Here is a 16,848-nt window from a genome sequence, read left to right as displayed (position 1 = left end):
TCAAATATGTCTCTCTTGGACTTCCAGGGTCCCTAATATCTAAAAATATCTAACCTGAGGTCAAAAAGACCTAATTTAGAATTAGAAATTTCATTTTGAAAAGTTTGTTAAATAACAAAGGTCTAAAACACTTCATATCACAAAAATAGGATCACAGATCACTGTGAAAAGAAATCATTCATTTATCCAAAGTGGTCAAAGATTCTAAAAAGCAAAATCCTTTTTCTGTGTTAGAGAAAAGACTCAGTTTTCTAAACAATAAAAAGATCTAATAAAGACTGCATGAGACAGGCTGCATGCGGTGACTCACGCCTGTAATCTTAGCACTTTGGGAGGCCAAGGTGGGCAGATCACCTGAGGTTGAGAGTTCGAGACCAGCCTTACCAACATGGAGAAAATCCGTCTCTACTAAAAATACAAAAAATTAGTCAGGCATGGTGGCGCATGCCTGTAATCCCAGCTATTCAGGAGGCTGAGGCAGGAGAATCTCTTGAACACAGGAGGCAGAGGTTGCAGTGAGCCAAGATCATGCCATTGCACGCCAGCCTGGGCAACAAAAGTGAAACTCCATCTCAAAAGAAAAGAAAAAGAAAAAAGACTGCATGAGACAAACTGAATCTATCTTTTCCTCTCCCGCCTCTTTTTTTTGTAGTTTACTCAAATGTTGAATAAAAATATTTTACTATCTCTTACTAATATTACATCAAAATCTTTCTTTTGTTTTTGTTGTTTTTTGTTTCTTGAGACAGGGTCTCACTCTGTCACCTAGGCTACAGTGCAGTGGCACAATCTCAGCCCACTACAGCCTTGACCTCCCAGACTCAGGCAATCCTCCCACCTCAGCCTCCTAAGTAACTGGGACTACAGGCATGTGCCACCATGCCTGATTAATTTTTGTGGTTTTTTTTTTTTTGTAGAGATGGGATTTTGCCATGCTGCCAAAGCTGGTCTCAAACTCCTGAACTCAAGAAATCCTCCTGCATCAGCCTTCCAAAGTGCTGGGATTACAGATGTGAGCCACTGTGGCCAGCCACAAATTTCATTTAAAAGAGAAAACCAAATTTTATCTTTGTATCAGTGTATTATTACTGTTAAAGTAAATTTTAATAAAATCTTTTTTTTTTTTTAACATACAGTCTTGCTCCATTGCCATGCTAGAGTGCAATGGCATGATTACAGTTCACGGCAGCCTCAACCTCCCAGGCTCAAGTGATCCTCCCACCTCAGCCTCCTGGGACCACAGATGTGCTGGGACCACAGATATGTGCCACTATACCTGGCTAATTTTTTCACTTTTTTGTAGAGATAGGGTCTCACTATGTTGCCCAGGCTAATATCAAACTCCTGTGTTCAAAAGATCCTATCACTTCAGCCTCCCAAAGTGCTAGGCATGACACCACTCCTGGCCTAATAAATGTGAACAGATTTATCTACTCTTAATCAGTTTTGACCACACAAAATAAGATTTTTATAAACCTTTATAATCTCTTATGATTAAAAAAAGATGTCCCAACTTTTTATATCTACTTTCATTATTATTTAAATTTCAAACAACTTTTTAAACTTCTAAAATAGAAAAAATTACTTTTTCTTTAACAGAAACTATACTTTTATATCTTTATAAGCTCACAGACAAATTAAGTATATATTTAAAACATCATAGAGGCAACAGTTTTATCTTCTTAAAACATCTAGTAGAGACAGCACTGACTTATCAATAGACCCAGAAAAAATGTTTAAATTTTGAAGATGTTTTTATTTTACTTTATTAGAAATTTTAAAATTAGCCATATTTACTAAAGAGTATTGAATTCATGTTAACTTGAATAGCACTTGGACTTATTTAATTTATGAGTATTTATTTATAAGCCAATTTAATATTATACAAACAGACATATATACATGTACACATGTACACAAATATATAGATAGACACAAATAAAGACTTTATAGCTTTAATTTTTTAATTTTAGCCATGAGACAGGTAAAGCTCACTAGTTTAAAAGGACAGTTGGATTCAAACTGTGCTTTTGTAAATAGAAAAGGTCTTGCTAAAGACGTCACTGAGTTTTAGAGAAAATGGGGTAGCAAATTTACATCTCAAAGTACAGATGTAACAGGACAAGCTGCAGACAAAACCCCTCAGACACCAAGTTAAAGAAGGAAGGGCTTTATTCAGCCGGGAGCTTCGGCAAGACTCACGTCTCCAACAACCGAGCTCCCTGGGTGAGCAATTCCTGTCCCTTTTAAGGGCTCACAACTTTAAGGGGGTCCACGTGAGAGGGTCGTGATTGATTGAGCAAGCAGGGGGTACATGACTGGGGGCTGCATGCACCTGTAATTAGAATGGAACAGAATAGGATAGGGATTTTCACAGTGCTTTTCTTACAATGTCTGCAATCTATAGACAACATAACCGATTAGGTCAGGGGTCAATCTTTAACTACCAGGCCCAGGGTGTGGCGCCGGGCTGTCTGCTTGTGGATTTCATTTCTGCCTTTTAGTTTTTACTTCTTTCTTTGGAGGCTGAAGTTGGGCATGAGACGATATGAGGGGTGGTCTCCTCCCTTATTCCCCTCCTTTGAGAATCTCACTCAATAGTAGGAGTTCTTACTTTCCTTCTCACTACCCATGTCTTCTTGCAAGACAGATGGATAGTGATTCATATAGTACACTTGTGCTGAAGCATTTTGGTGAACTAAGGTAGCGATGAAGCTTTTTATCATTTGAAGAAGTACAGGTAGCAAACAAGGGAGCAGTAAGCAGGTTCCTATTACTATTATAACTCCTATTATAAGAGTTTTAAATCTTTTTAGCACTGGGAACCATTTTCCAAACATGGCCCCAGCATCCATGCCACACTTGCACAGGCACATGTGCCAGTTTTGTCATATTTCTAACCATGTCTTCAACTACTTGCCGTTGATCATCTATGTGTAGACAGCAATTAGTAAGGTCAAATTTTCTACAGACCTCTCCTTCAGCTGCTAGCAAGTAGTTGAGAGCCAATCTATTTTGATAGATAGTATTTCTCATCTGAGTTTCTTGCCAGGCCAGAATAGTCAAGGCTCTGCCTGTCTTATTAGTGATTATTTCTGAGACAGCTTGTAACCGTTATGATTTGGTTGAGCATGTAAATGGGGGTTGGGTATCCCCACAAGCTGTCTTGTGCCCAAGTACCAGGCCCATAATATTGTATGATTCTCTCAGGGGGCCATTCATCATCTTTTTAATTTTCTATAGCTGTGCTTCTCTTTTTGTGGGAAGCACAGAGAGGGAAGCCCAGGAATTAGCCTGTCTTTATGGGCAGTAGGAAGAAGGATGGTTTAATATTGCCAATAACACAACTACCTGCCCACTGGTCAGGTAATTTGGTGTAAGCTCTATGTCCACATATCCAGTATAATCCAGTGGGGGCTGTCTAGTCCCAGTGGGACTCCGGGTGGGTTCACACAGTTTGCAACTTTGGGAATTTGCTAAATGGATTTTTCTTAGTGTAGTTTGAACTCCACTAGGTGGCTGTTTTTGTAGTATTTTGCCCAAGACAGCTGAGTCTTCCCACAAGAAGGGTAAAGTCCTTCCTCACTCTTGCTATACAGTATTTTCTAATGATTGAGGCTTTTAGGACCCAGAAGTTATTAGGGTGATTCTTTTGAGCCGGGAATTCATTAGGAACTGGGTCTATAGGTATTAACTCTCGGGCTTCCCATGGCCATTGATCTCCCATTACAGTTCCTCCACATACATAACATGAAGTGACATTGAGAGACTGGGCTACATGCTCAGCTAATTGCAAAAACAAATTTCTTGTTTTTCCTGGAATTTCTGGTACTGGCACGTTCAGTTTATCATAGAAGGTTTGAAATACTGGCTCAGGAGAGCGTTTATAAACTTCTCCTCAAACCATGATACTTACTCAATGATCCAGTCCAGCCCTATTGATTCCCAGGGTTACACGCTCCCCTTTTTTTCAGCGAGGATCAAGGAGATTGGTTATTACTAGTTCTAAGGGGTTACACGGACCACTGGTACAGGAAGGGCCACTTTTCCCTTTCTGAAGGTGGACAGAATACATTTTATTTTTTATCCAAGTAGCCTGAATGACACAAGACCAGTATCCACATTCATTTCCACACAGTTCTAATTCACGACAAATGTACTTATTTTCTGCCATATAGCCTCTTTCCTAATTAAAAGAACCACATCCTATTCCTAACTTATTATTATTAATGACAGCACAGGCATCAAACTTCAAGGTGATTTGTTTGGGCACCCCTTTTTCTTTTGTTTTGGCTAACACTTTACTCATATCATTTATAAGCCACCACCAGTCCTCAGTCCTTAATCTTATTTCAAAAACTGTGGTCATGGGAGGCTCAGATGGGTCATAACACACATCAGGTTGGTCACTTCCTGGGCTACATACTTCGCATAGAATAGCATTATACAAACAAGTTTTTTTTAGAGTCCTGGTACAATCATAATAATCATAAAATAATAGGACTGTAGCAACTTTTTGTCCTATCTCAGTGACTTGATGTATACACTGGAAACAGTCCTCAGTCTGAGGAAGGTCAGTTAAAGTACTTACTGTACAAGTCCAAATTTTAAGGAAAATGAGTCCTGCGATGAGTTTTCTCATGCTTCGGCCATGCATGGACCCAGTCAGCTTCTGGGTGTGACTGGAGCAGGGCTTGTCATCTTCTTCACAGTCACTTTGCAGGGGTTGACAAAGCTGCTCCCGTCCATGTACCGCTCACAGTCTACTGATGTTCAAGGATGGTTTCAGAGGTTGGGCCTGCTAGAATAAACTGAGTCCAACATCTCTACACAGTTATGTTCAACTGGGCTCTCTGATACCGGGAGCAAGGTGGTAGGGTTTAGGGTGTTGTAAACTTCAATGGTTATGTGGAGATTTTCACAGAGCAAGCTTTGGTACTTGGTTAATCTAGCATTTGTTAACCAATGATGTCCTTTGGTAGTCAAAGTTACTACAGCGTGGGGGGGGGCTTTATAGTCAGGTTTTGCCCAAGGGTTAGTTTTTCTGCTTCTTGTGCTAACAGGGCCGTTGCTGCCAGGGCCCTTTGACATGGGGGCCAGCCTTTGGAAACCCCATCTAGTTGTTTTGAGCGATAGGACACTGGCCTTGGCCAGGGCCCCACAGTCTGGGTTAAAACTCCAACTGCCATTTTTTCCTCTTTCTGACACATAGGGTATAAAGAGTTTTGTCAGGTCAGGTAGCCCCAGGGCTGGGGCCGACATGAGTTTTTCTTTTAACTTATGAAAAGCTCATTGCTATTGGTTGTAATAGATGTAGTTTATCCAATTCACATTTTTATTAACTGTTACATACCAAAATATTGACTCAAATCCTGCAGCTATTTGATTTCAAGCTTTAAATTGATCTGGTGGTCATCCTGGGACTCCAGTTGCATCTAAATGGACGTGAGAGTCGAAAGACCCATAAGGGGCTTTTCTCGCTTTACAATGTCTTATTTTTCCTCCCTCTGGTTGATGAAATGCCAGGGTGAAAGGGATAGCCAATTGGACTAAAATACAAGTGCCATTCCAGTTATTCAGCAGAGTGCCAGTAAAGGTCTACCACGATACCACCACACATCCGCTCGGGGATGAACAAGGGCTGACTGATTGATAAGCTCTTGAAAATTTTTAAGCTCACTGCATCCCTTCAGGTCTCCTAGGAATGCTAAGTTTCCTCTCTGTCGTGAGAGACACGAAGTGAACTTAGTGTTGGGAAACGGAGGCTGGATGGCCCTCGGGGGCTGACCCACAGGGTGCCGAACTTTGGGATATAGCAGAGAGAGCTTGGCACAACTTATTACTCCAGGCTGTAGAATCCTGGAAAAGAGCTACCATGCAGCCCACGCCTGGTTGACTGGAGGACCACCTTAGTGGAAAGGGGACAATCTGGGCGTCTGGTCTGCCATGTCCAAAAGCATAACAATTGCTTTTGTTTAGCGTTCAGATGGAATATTTGATCCATTCCAACCAGGCATTTGCATCTTGGTATGCTGTCTTAATTGCCAAAGTTTGTTTTAAGTCTTTAACTTCTATGATCCTCTAGTAAAATAAATGTATGATTTTGGGAAATTACAAAAACCTGTTGGGGCTGTCCATCCTTGCTCTTTAGTGGTCCACAGAATGTTGGACCAACTACAGCATAAAAGCTCTACACTGGGGAGCAAGACTCCTGGTTGACACTGGAGACTTTATCGAAATTTCCCAGGATTAAATGGTCCTAATTTACTAATGCCCAGTCTGAGGAGAGTCAGGAGGGACAGAGGTACTTTTCTGAAGTAGAGAGCTGTCTTTGACTTGGCAAGTCCCCACAGAGTATAACAAGGCAAGCATTAAATGCAATACTTTGAGGCAAAATTGACTTGGTTATGTTAATAACCAGATGGTCAGCAATAGAGCGAGGAAAGAAGAAAGAGTAATAGAATAGATGAAAGAGTTAAATTTTTCTTAGCTTTAGTTTGGTAGGGTTTTCCCCTGGGACTGTGGCCCATGACTCTGGAGAGGGTGGCGCTTTGACTCGGGTGTGATGAGTCCATCCCTTTTCTGCTGTATGAACAGCAGTCTCAGTGGTTAGCAGCACAAGGTAGGATCCTTCCTAGGCTGGCTCGAGTTTTTCTTCTTTCCACCCTTTGATAAGAAGGTGATCTTTCAGGCTGGTGCTGGTTTACTGGAAATTCTAGGGGTGGTACCTGTGCTAAAAGACTTTTAGTTTTGAGGGAAAAGAAAGTGGAAGATAAACCAAGTGTATAATTTTTAAGAAATTGACTTTTTGTTTTAAATGTGGGGACATCAACAGTGGACTTTATAGTCTTTGGTGCCTTCTTACTGAGAAATTTCCTTTAGCATCTATTTTTATTAGTTTTTAGACCAAAGAAAGCCAAATACCATTTTATATTTAATAATGCTCTTGTATGATTTTTATACCAGAGAAGCTAAATTTCACCTTTATATTAGTGTGCTATTAATATTAAACTTAGTTTCTTTTTCTTTTTTTTGTTGGGACAGGGTCTCACTCTGTCACTCAGGCTGGAGTGCAGTGGCCGATCTTGGCTCACTGCAAGCTCTGCCTCCTGGGTTCAAGCCATTCTCCTGCCTCAGCCTCCCGAGTAGCTGGGACTACAGGTACCTGCCACCACGCCCAGCTATTTTTTTGTATTTTTAGTAGAGACGGGGTTTCACTGTATTAGCCAGGATGGTCTCAATCTCCTGACCTCATGATCCGCCCGCCTCGGCCTCCCAAGGTGCTGTGATTACAGGTGTGAGCCACCGCGCCCAGCCTAAACTTAGTTTTAATAAAACTTTGTATACATATTTATTCAATTTTTATGTTGGATCATAAGGTAAGATTTTTATAGACTCTTTTTAACTTTTTATAATCTTTGTTGAAGAGCAGGTTAGTGCTCTAAGAAAAACCCATTGTGTTTTTACTTTAATGTCCAGTTTACAGAAAAACTGGATGATACTCCTTTAACTTTATCTAATATGTTTACACACAGAATTGTTTTTATGATTAATGTTTTAAAACTTGCTTAAACCTCCAAAACAAATTTTTTAATCTTTTAATGTAGATAAAAATTTACATTCTTATGCCTTCTTATAATCCTTTTACCAAAGGTATATTTTACTTTCCTTATAGCCTTGCACATAATCTGTTTTTTTTTTTCAGTAGTTTTACATTCAGGAGGCCTAGTTACTTTCAAATTATACAACATTTCTTGCATAAATTATTTTTTATAACATTTTTCTCTTTCACAACTTTCGCAGACAATTCTTCAACATGCCTCAACTTTCTGACTTATTACAAACATTTTTTTCTTTAAACAACCAGTTAATTTATTTCAGGACAAGAATTTACCATATAACACTCTTTTTACATAAACTCTGCCCCTCCTTTTTTTCCTTTTTTTTTTTCAAAGATGATAACCATTCTTTTCCAAAGTGAACTTCTTTTATGTCTGTGGACTAGACAGTCTAAGGTCACAAGATTAGAAGTTACTATAATACATGTTACACTGTTAACTTTTAGCAAACTTTACTTTTGTTGAAAACCTTGTAAGTTTGGGATTTTAATTATCCTTTGCTATTAATAAGACCTTGTTTTGTCCAAATTAATTTAGAATTGGTATAGATGGCTTTTTTTTTTTTCCTTCAATTACCTGGGAGGAACCATCAATCTTCCTGTCCTGAAGGGAGTTCCTAGGCCTGGTCGGACCTTCTGTGGTAATTAAGATTTAGATCCCCTGTTGGGAAACCTGCTGGGTTAAGGGAATTTTCAGTGGTTAATGTTAAATCATCCTTTTTTTTTTTTTCTTAGGATACTTCTGAACTGGTGAGGTGTGCTCACAATCAGGTTTCCTCTAAAAGCTATTTTTTTACTTTTTTCTGTTAGCAAAGCAGTTGCCACTACAGATTGAATGCATTCGGGCCATCTATGGGTTACTGGGTTAAGGATTTTTGATAGGAAGGCCTTGGTGCTTTCAGATATGCCCTTGTTTACACTGACAACAAAATGGTATTGGAGTGTTATAGGGTTACGGAGAATACCTTCAATTATCAATTATAGGTTTTAAATTTACCTTGGCTTTTAAAGGAATAGGGTACAGTGTTTTTTTCTTAACTACTTGTATGTCTATTTCTTTCTCTTTCTTTCTTTCTTTTTCCTGCTTTGTTTTTCCTTCTTTCTTTCTTTCACTTTGATTTTCTGTCTTTTTTTCTCTTTGGCTTTCCTTTTGCCTCTGTCTCTCTCTCTCTGCCTCTCTCTTTCTATCTCTCTCTCGCTCTCACTCTCTCTCTTTCCTTGACTCCCTCTTTGTCTCTCTGTCTCTTCCTCTTTCTCTTTCAGCTGGTCTTTCCTTGCCTCTGCCAGCCACTTATGCTGCTGTTCTCTCAACCGCTGGGGGGGTGGGGGGTGTCTAAAACCAGCTGTAACCAAGTGTCTATGTACAGGAACTGGTCTGAGTGCCCTGGCTTACAGGTTACCTTGTGCCATACCTTTGAAACAAGGGACCTGTCCAGCCTTCCTTCTGATGGCCAACACACCTCTAATGCTGGCCAGTCTATCTTACACAAAGTTTTAAGTTTTCCTGGTGCCATAATACTCCATAGTCTCCCTTAAATCCTTTCTTGAAATTTTTCAACATAGTTCCTAGTGGGGTGGGCTTACTTTGTGCCTGACCCATGCTTCTTCGAGAGAAAACACCACGCTCACACCACACGCACACCACAAAACAAAGAACGGGTAAAAAGGGCACACACACACACTTTTATAGTTTACACCAAACCAGAATCAAAACCAAAATCAGAGTATCAAGAAATCCAAGCCATGTCGAAACCAAAACGAAAGTATCAAGCAATCCAAGTCAAGTCAAAAACAAAAACCAAAGTGCCGGTATAGGCACACCGTGGGTGTTCAGGCCACACTTCCACTCAAATGGAATGGGCAAGTTCCAAAGACTAGTCTTAGCAAGTTTCAGATGTCTGGACTCCAAGTGCCAGTTCCTTCCCGGTGTTCAGCCACTGTGTTAATCCTCTGTGGGGGCCTGCTACGTGCTGCTCTGGCGAGGCGTTCCACAGGGCAATTGCCTACCCAGGAGCGCTCTCAGGATCTGCGTTGCTCAAGCTGGCTGGAGTCCCCCACAGGGATGTTCCACAGGGCAAGCCTAAGCCACCTAAGGGGCTGCCTCAACCGTCCATTAATCACCTCGCTTCCCAGTCAGGGAACCAAGAAATGCAGCAGGACAAGCCGCAGACAAAACCCCTCAGATACCAAGTTAAAGAAGGAAGGGCTTTATTCAGCCGGGAGCTTCAGCAAGACTCACGTCTCCAACAACTGAGCTCCCCGGGTGAGCAATTCCTGTCCCTTTTAAAGGCTCACAACTCTAAAGGGGTCCGCATGAGAGGGTCGTGATTGATTGAGCAAGCAGGGGGTACATGACTGGGGGCTGCATGCACCTGTAATTAGAATGGAACAGAACAGGACAGGAATTTTCACAGTGCTTTTCTATACAATATCTGTAATCTATAGATAACATAACCGATTAGGTCAGGGGTTGATCTTTAACTACCAGGCCCAGGGTGTGGTGCCGGGCTGTCTGCTTGTGGATTTCATTTCTGCCTTTTAGTTTTTACTTCTTCTTTCTTTGGAGGCAGAAATTGGGCATAAGACAATATGAGGGGTGGTCTCCTCCCTTACAGAGAGAATTTAAGCTTTTTAGGAAGAAGTTTGGGTGTGTAAGTTAGAAGAAGACTAAAAATGAACATCAAGGTAACACAAAATCACAGGAATTTACCTTAGGATTTTATAAGGAGACCAATTTTATTTAGATAGGTGGCTTTTAATTTAATATTTGTTTTTTAACTGGACCATTGTGCTCAGGATGGAGCCCATTAATGAATAAGACTAGCGAAGTATTTGTAGTTCGTGGGGCCTAATAGTTTAAATAAGTGAAAAACAGGCACAGTTGGAAGGACAAGTATTTAAATTTTTAAGAATTAAAAATTGGGCTGGGCGTGGTGGCTCATGCCTGTAGTCCCAGCACTTTGGGAGGCCAAGGTGGGTGGATCATGAGGTCAGGAGATCGAGACCGTCCTCGTTAACACAGTGAAACCCCATCTCTATTTAAAAAATACAAAAAATTAGCCAGTTGTGGTGGCACGCGCCTGTAGTCCCAAGCTACTTGGGAGGCTGAGACAGAAGAATCGCTTGAACCTGGGAGGTGGAGGTTGCAGTGAGCTGAGATCACGCCACTGCACTCCAGCCTGGGCAACAGAGTGAGACTCCATCTCAAAAATAAATAAATAAATAAAAGAATTAAAAACTTACTTTTTCACTGAATCCTGGGTCCTCCAAAAGAGGGAAATGCCACGGAACCTGGCTGTGCAATGCTTTTACAGTGTGCTTGGTTACGACATTTTTCTAAGTGTTTAAGCCACATCCTTTTTATCTTAACACGCAAAGATGTGAATAGCCCCCTGTAGTATTACTCATTCACTGTAACTGCTGTCAGTCACCTCTAAGACTGTAGCTCTTTCCAGTGTCCTGCCAGCCATCTCACACACAAAGGTCAAGTTCTCTCTGGCAGGGTAAAGTAATTTCTGGTATCCCAGAAGAGTGAAAGAAACAGGTAATGTAATGTTAAAAAAAAAAAAAAATGCTGGGCGCAGTGGCCCATGCCTGTAATCCCAGCACTTTGGGAGGCGGAGGCAGGTGGATCACCTGAGCCTGGGAGGCAGAGGTTGCAATGAGCCGAGATCGCACCACTGCACTCCAGTCTAGCGACAGAGTGAGACCCTGTCTCAAAAAAAAAAAAAAAAAAAAAAAAAGCCGAGCTTTAAACCTGAGAAGAATCTGTTCATGACTCTTGAAACTCCATAAGGAAAACAGAGGACCCCCCCAAAAGTGGGAGTGGTTCCTTTTTCTCTGTTCCTTAAGGTGTCTGAGTTATTAGAGGCCCCCTCTAGAGTCTTTTATGTGATACTGAAGACAGCAAAGAGAAAGAAAGAATAGGGAGGAGGAGAAGTAAATGGAAGTGAAAAGAGATACCAAGCACATACTGTTTTGTTTTTTTTTCTTTAAAGAGGGTTTCTGTCAACTGAAAAGAAAGCACCAAAAACAAGATCCTAAAAGAGAAAAAGCAGAAAGTCCTTTTATGTACATCTCTCTCTCTCTATATATATATGCGTGTGTGTGTGTATATATATACACATATATATGTACTCTCACAAACATATATATGGCTTGAATATCAGCTTTTAATTAAGCTGACTTCTAACCATAGAGCTCTTTTTTCAAAAACCTTTAAAAATCTCATTATTAGATTTTAGCTGGGACAAATAGCTAATATTTATGGCTTTTGAATTGTTTTATTCCAAAAATACCCTCCCCAATGCCTCACAAGATCCAGAACCATCCAAAAGACAGCTCAAAGAAAGAAAAATTTTGCTAGCTGCAAATAGGGTATAACCCACATTTCTATATTCTCTGGGGTCCCAGCTTCTCAGCTGATCATTTATACACAAAGGCCCAAAAGCCTCATGTGCCTCCTATAGACAGAAGTTGACAGGAAATCATAAGCTGTCCATGGAAGGAACAAGGATCATTAATAAATGGGTTCCTCAAAAAGTCAAAATTCACACAGATTTCAAACCAAAAGAGACTGATTTCCTGACTAGGAATTAAACCTAGGCCATGGCAGTGAACCTGTGGAATTTTAACTATTAGACTACAAGGCGGAGCAGCCCTGCCATTGTTAATCCCACAGGAGATCACAAGCAGGCAGTCTGAGTGTACAAAGGATTCTAGCTTTGTTTTAGGTCAGACCTTTGCTCTTTAATTTTGTCAAGATAATTTCTTTTTCTTTTTCTTTTTCTTCTTCTTCTTACTTTTTTTTTTTTTAAGACAGAGTCTGGTTCTGTTGCCTAGGCTGGAGGGCAGTGGCACGATTTTGGCTCACTACAACCTCCGCCTCCCAGGTTCTAGAGATTCTCCTTCCTCAGCCTCCTGAGTAGCTGGGATTACAGGCACCCACCAAAACTCCTGGGTAATTTTTGTATTTGCAGTAGAGACAGGGTTTCACCATGTTGGCCAGGCTGGTCTTGAACTCCTGACCTCAAGCAATCCACCGGCCTTGGCCTCCCAAAATGCTGAGATTACAGGCATGAGCCACCACACCCGGCCTGTCTAGAGAATTTCTTCTCCTTCTTCTTGTTCTTCTTGTTCTTCTTCTAATTCTTCTAATTCTTCTTCTTTTTTTTTTTTTTTTTTGAGACAGAATCTCTATCTGTCGCCCAGGCTGGAGTGCAGTGGCATGATCTCGGCTCACTACAACCTCCACTTCCCGGGTTCAAGCCATTCTTCTGCCTCAGCCTCCCGAGTAGCTGGGACTGCAGTCGCCTGCCACCACACCTGGTTAATTTTTGTATTTTTTTAGTAGAGACGAGGTTTCACCATGTTGGTCAGGCTGGTCTTGAACTCCTGACGTCAGGTGATCCATCTGCCTCGGCCTCTCAAAGTGCTGGAATTACAGGTGTGAGCCACTGTGCCCAGCCCTGCCTAGAGAATTTCTAAGGCTAGCCATGATACTATTTTGAGTCTCTTTTTTAAAAACTTAATCTTTCTTTACATACAAATAAAGTAATTGTTTAGAATAAGAGATCTCTAGACTTCCTTTTTTAAAATTTAGGAGTCTTTCTAATTTAAAGGACCCATTTTTTGGCCACTGACTAATTTCTTTCTCTTTTTTTTCTTTGAGATAGAGTCTCACTCTGTTGCCCAGGCTGGAGTGCAGTGGCACGATCTCAGCTCACTGCAACCTCCGCCTCCCAGGTCCAAGTGATTATCATGCCTCAGCCTCCAAAGTAGCTGAGATTACAAGCATGCACCACCACACCCTGTTAGTTGGTGTATTTTTAGTACAGACAGGGTTTCACCATGTTGGCCAAGCTGGTCTCAAACTCCTGACCTCAAGTGATTCGCCCATCTGGGCCTCCCAAAGTGCTGCAATTACAGGCGTGAGTCACCACGCCCAGCCTGATTAATGTCTAATGTTGTATTCATTCCAATAGTGACTCAGTTCAATAGCCTTTTTGTGGAAGGTGAAGAAACAAGTCCGAAGATCCCCGACAAAAAATTCACTCCCGGGAATAGGCTAAGATAGACAAACTCTCCTAAGAGCTTGACACATTTGGAACAAAAAATCCTGAGTTCCCAGCCATTTTCAGGCTGGTCACCTGATGTCCTCTGAAAATCACATTCCCAGGATGGTGGAGATCAAGAGAGAATACTTGCTCACAAGTCAAACCCTCAAGGATATAAAATAAGACAAGCAGAAACCTCATCTGGTACCCTTTTTTATAAAAGAACAACACAGAAAGACAAATACAAAGGGGGAAAAAACAAACAAACAAACAATTTCTACGAGGAAAGGGATCAAACAATATGAATATTCATAACAAAAGACCAAAAAATATACCAGAGTCACTACACCCAAGACTAGTCACACAAATCCTTTTCTCCTATTCATCAAAATTTTGAGAGGAAAAAGAGACAGTGATTTTTACCATCTACTCAACCCAGTTTCCACAGAGAGGCCTGGAGCCTGACTGGTGAGAAATTCTTACCCTTTGTTCTGGCTTGTCAAGTCCTGGGTTCCCTTCACTGTGGCTTCCGGAAGAACAGATCCGCTTTGGTGATCCCGCTCACAGCACCAAACTTTAGGGACCAAGGTAAAACTTTTCCTTTGCCTCCTGAAGTTTCACTGAAAAATCAACCCAAAAAAGGCAGGTTAACTGGAGAAAAGGCATATAAATTTTATTAACATGTACACAGGGAAAAACACACACAGAGTGATTATCCATCCCCCAATGGAGTTTAGAAGCTTATATATCATCTTGAGTTTATGGAAGGAATGGGGGCTTGGATCCTGGCAAAACAGGTTATGGTAGCAGGGACATAAGGAAATACCTAAAGACAATGTAGTTCTGTTTCTCCTCATACTTTTTATGCTTGAAACATTTATCCCTATGATGTTTGCCAAATGGCATCTATATCCATCATTTGTTCTACATTTAATTGGAATTCTAAGGTAAGAAAGAGATTTCCTTTCTCCTCTGTTTGTTTATTTATTCGATTATTTATTTATATCAGCACCGACTAATAGATTATCGTTTTATTCTACCTGCTTAAAATACAGTACTAAACTGTCCCATATTTGGTCATTGAGAGCCCCTAAAGTTTGTTCCTATGTCTTTTTTGACAGATACTCTTTTTTTTTTTTTTTTTTTTTTTTGGAACAGGGTCTTATTCTCGCCCAGGCTGGTGTCCAATGGTGCAAACATGGCACACTGCAGCCTCGAACTGCTGGACTTAAGCAATCCTCCTGTCTCAGCCTCCCAAGTAGTTGGGACCTCAGGTGCTTGCCACCATGCCTGGCTAATTTTTTTATTTTTATTTTTGTAGAGACGGGGTCTCACTTTGTCTCCCAGCTGGTCTTGAACTCCTGGGCTCAAGCAATCCTCCTGCCTCGGCCTCCCAAAGTGCTGGAATTATAGGAAGGAGCCACTGCACCTAGCCTCTCATCTTTTTTTTTTTTCTAAAGGAACTTTCTACTTTCTGGCACCACAAGATATTCCAGCTGCTTTCTGTATTTTCCCTGCGTCAGCCTTGGAAAGAGCCATTTTTCCAAAAAGTCCTGATTTCTTCTATAGAAAAATGGCATTTATAAATTCAGATTTGGGAGCCAGGTACAGTGGCATATGCCTGTAGTCTCAGCTACTTGAGAGGCTGAAACAGGAGGATCGCTTCAGCCCAGGAGCTCAAGGTCAATCTGGGACACATAGCAAGATGTCATCTCTAAAAAATTAAAATAAAATAATGATTAAAAAAAAATCTGGGCACTAAGTATGCTCATTGATACTGGAGTCTCATTGCTTCTAGGCCCTCTCAGCAGATAGAGGTAAGAGATATACGTAGGCCGGGCACGGTGGCTCATGCCTGTAATCCCAGCACTTTTGGAGGCTGAAGTGGGCAGATCGCTTGAGGTCAAAAGTTCGAGACCAGCCTGGCCAACATGGTGAAACCCTGTCTCTGTTAAAAATACACGCAAAAAAAATTTAGCTGGGCATGGTGTTGTGTGCCTATAGTCTCCGCTACTTGAGAGGCTGAGGCAGCACAATCCCTTGAACCCAGGAGGCGGAGGCTGCAGTGAGCTGAGATCGTGACACTGTACTCCAGCATGGGCAATAGAGTGAGACTCCATCTCAAAAAATAAAAAGAGAGAGATGTGGAGATATGTACACAGACACATAACCACACACATTTACATCTATTTCTATATCCGTATGTTTTTCTGTATGTCTGCGTTTTGTGTGTGTGTGCGTAGACAGAGAAAGAGAGATTATACTGATAGGTCCCATTTCAATCTAATACCATGGAGTTCTAGCCTTCTCCCCTTCCTTGTCTGTAACTCCTTTCTTAAATATACATTTTAAAGGCTTTAGTTTTTTACAATGCTGTTTCTCAGTGTGAATTAAAGGCTTCTGATACACACTGTCAAATTGCTTTTCAGAAAGATTGTGTGTTCCCTCCCTGCACTGTAAGAAAGTGCCCATCTTCCTGAATCCTCACCAAAGATAGATTATATCACTTTAAAAAACTTCCCAACTTTATAAAAGGACTTCTCTTTTTAAATTACTTCTTTTTTTTAACTACAAATGAAGCTGAACCTCCTCCCTACCCTGACATTACTTAGCCATTTATATTTCTTCTTTCAAGACTAAGTAAAATTTGTGTTCGGTCCAACTAGCTTCCAGTTCACCTTAGTGACTAGATAATCCTAAGAAGTGTTTGAAAATTGAAAGGTGATCTTGGATAAGCGCACAAATTATGTGCTAAAATATAATCTTAAAGTACTTTAGATGTTTAGCAAAAGGCAACAGAAACTTCCATTAGAAGACAGTGATTACTTTTTATTTTATTTTATTTTTATTTTTTTTGAGATGGAGTCTCGCTCTGTCACCCAGGCTGGAGTGCAGTGGCATAATCTTTGCTCACTCCACCTCCCAGGTTCAAGCAATTCTCCTGCCTTAGCCTCCCAAGCAGCTGGGATTACAGGCATGCCCCACCACGCCCAGCTAATTTTTGTATTTTTAGTAGAGACAGGGTTTCACCTTGCCTGTAATAATGGTGGCTCACGCCTGTAATCCCAGCACTTTGGGAGGTCGAGGCAGGAGGGTTGCTTGAGCCCAGGAGTTAGAGACCAGCTTTGGCAACACAGCAAAACCTAGTCTCTACTAAAAATAATTTTAAAAAAT

The sequence above is a fragment of the Pan troglodytes genome, chromosome 8 (genome assembly GCF_028858775.2).
Source record: "Pan troglodytes isolate AG18354 chromosome 8, NHGRI_mPanTro3-v2.0_pri, whole genome shotgun sequence".
NCBI classification, from domain to species: domain Eukaryota; kingdom Metazoa; phylum Chordata; class Mammalia; order Primates; family Hominidae; genus Pan; species Pan troglodytes.
The sequence above is the reverse complement of the archived record's forward strand: the minus strand, read 5'-3'. Positions refer to the sequence as shown.